This window comes from Littorina saxatilis, linkage group LG6 (genome assembly GCF_037325665.1).
Source record: "Littorina saxatilis isolate snail1 linkage group LG6, US_GU_Lsax_2.0, whole genome shotgun sequence".
NCBI classification, from domain to species: Eukaryota; Metazoa; Mollusca; class Gastropoda; order Littorinimorpha; family Littorinidae; genus Littorina; species Littorina saxatilis.
The window spans coordinates 30,945,659-30,948,414 of record NC_090250.1 but is presented as its reverse complement, the minus strand read 5'-3'; the positions used below and the strand labels follow the sequence as shown (position 1 = coordinate 30,948,414).

General features: G+C 37.9%; 1 non-coding gene across 1 annotated transcript; it reads left to right on the top strand.

The window, feature by feature from the left end:
• Trnas-uga (transfer RNA serine (anticodon UGA)) lies at positions 1–82 on the top strand. Its single transcript has one exon. It is a non-coding gene; the product is annotated as a tRNA-Ser (tRNA).
• Positions 83–2,756: the final 2,674 nt, after the last annotated feature.

The following is a 2,756-nucleotide window of genomic DNA, read 5'->3' as shown; positions in this document are numbered from 1 at the left end:
GCTGTGATGGCCGAGTGGTTAAGGCGTTGGACTTGAAATCCAATGGGTTCTACCCGCGCAGGTTCGAACCCTGCTCGCAGCGATATTTTTTTTCCCTCTTTTTTTACGAAGTTTATGTGTGTTGATTTATTGAACTGTTTGGGTAAAAGTCATAGAGTAAAAACACAATTTTGTTGTTCCAACTACCGGTAGTAGTATTTTTAATAGCTATACTTGGTGCGGCTTTTACACCTTTGGATTTCAACGTCTCTTCTATTGACCGTTTATTGGACTTTTGCACAAAAGTATGTCTGTCCGTCTTGAATTATCTGTATGTCTGTTTTGCTGTCTGTCTGTGCGTCTTTGCCTATTGTACAAGAGATACAAATGTTGGGTACAACATTTCTGAAAACTGGAAAATGTGTATATATCTTTAACTTTCTTTCCTAAAGCTTAGCCTGTGGAACAAAACATCGTTTAGCATGTCTGAAAAATGTCTGCAAACGTTCAAATGATTCTGATTAATAGTGTTGAAATTAGCTTGATATCCATTAACTAACACGTTTTGACTCATTGCTTTGCTTATTTTTCATTGAATAGTTTTTACTAAGACAATCTTAAAGAATTGTTTTAATTTTGTTAGATCGTATACTATTATTGTACTAACATTGAAGCAACTATACACACCAAATTTTAACACAAACCAGTTCTGTTTCAAGAACGTTGTGGTCAAATGACTTAAACTTGAAGAGAAAAACGGTGTATTGTCATGGTAGCTCCTCGCCTTATTTGTACTTGTTCGTCCACTTTAAAAATCGATACATCGAGGTTCTTGGCAATGTTTTGTTTTGTCAATTAAACTTCCCATAAACCAAAGATTCCTGTGGTGTGTGTGTGTGTGTGTGTGTGTGTGTGTGTGTGTGTGTGTGTGTGTGTGTGTGTGTGTGTGTGTGTGTGTGTGTGTGTGTGTGTGTGTGTGTGTGTGGTGTCAGTTTCGTGGAGAGGACTGCCACAGACAGCTGGTCGTTCGTGGAGATGTACCTGCACGTGCAGCAAGACATGCGTCAGGACCTGGCCTTCAACCCGCACAATTTCACCATGTCACAGCCCGTGAGTCAGACCGCTGTCTGTCTGCCTGTCTGGTTTGTTGCTTGTGCGTGTGTATGTCTTTTTTGTGTGTATATGTATGCATTGTTTTAATTTGTGTGTGTGTTTAAAAAAACAAATTACATTTGATTTTATTGTTTTTTGGTGTTGATTTTTTTTTCTCCTTCTTTTTTTAGATTTAGTCAAGTTTTTACTAAATGTTTTCACATAGACTGGGAATCGAGACGAGGATGGTGGTGTATGTGTGTGCGGGTAGGTGTATGTGTTTATGTGTAGAGCAATTCAGAGAAAACTACTGGACCGATCTTCACGAAATTTTACATATTAGCTCCTGCCAATAATATCATCAGAGGTTGGTTTTTTTCATGTAAAAAAATTAATTAATGCCTTTAATTATGTGATTTCCGGCTTTTTCTGAAAGTTGAGGCGGCACTGTCACATCCTTTTTACATTTAGTCAAGTTTTGACTAAATGTTTTAACATAGAGGGGGGAATCGAGACGAGGGTCGTGGTTTATGTGTGTCTGTGCGTGTGTGTGTGTGTGTGTATGTGTGTGTGTGTGTGTGTGTGTGTGTGTGTAGAGCGATTCAGACTAAACTACTGGACCGATCTTTATGAAATTTGACATGAGAGTTCCTGGGTATGAAATCCCCGAAATTTTTTTTCATTTTTTTGATAAATGTCTTTGATGACGTCATATCCGGCTTTTCGTGAAAGTTGAGGCGGCACTGTCACGCCCTCATTTTTCAACCAAATTGATTGAAATTTTGGTCAAGCAATCTTCGACAAAGCCCGGACTTCGGTATTGCATTTCAGCTTGGTGGCTTAAAAATTAATTGATGACTTTGGTCATTAAAAATCTGAAAATTGTAAAAAAAATTAAAAATTTATAAAACGATCCAAATTTACGTTCATCTTATTCTCCATCATTTGCTGATTCCAAAAACATATAAATATGTTATATTTGGATTAAAACCAAGCTCTGAAAATTAAATATATAAAAATTATTATCAAAATTAAATTGTCCAAATCAATTTAAAAACACTTTCATCTTATTCCTTGTTGGTTCCTGATTCCAAAAACATATAGATATGATATGTTTGGATTAAAAACACGCTCAGAAAGTTAAAACAAAGAGAGGCACAGAAAAGCGTGCTATCCTTCTTAGCGCAACTACTACCCCGCTCTTCTTGTCAATTTCACTGCCTTTGCCATGAGCGGTGGACTGACGATGCTACGAGTATACGGTCTTGCTGAAAAATGGCATTGCGTTCAGTTTCATTCTGTGAGTTCGACAGCTACTTGACTAAATATTGTATTTTCGCCTTACGCGACTTGTTACATTTAGTCAAGTTTTGACTAAATGTTTTAACATAGAGGGGGGAATCGAGACGAGGGTCGTGGTGTGTGTGTGTGTGTGTGTGTGTGTGTGTGTGTGTGTGTGTGTGTGTGTGTGTGTGTGTGTGTGTGTGTGTGTGTGTGTGTGTGTGTGTGTGTGTGTGTGTGTAGAGCGATTCAGAGTAAACTACTGGACCGATCTGTATGAAATTTTACATGAGAGTTCCTGGGTATGATATCCTCAGATAATTTTTCATTTTTTGGATAAATGTCTTTCATGACGTCATATCCGGCTTTTTGTAAAAGTTGAGGCGGCACTGTCACACCCTCAT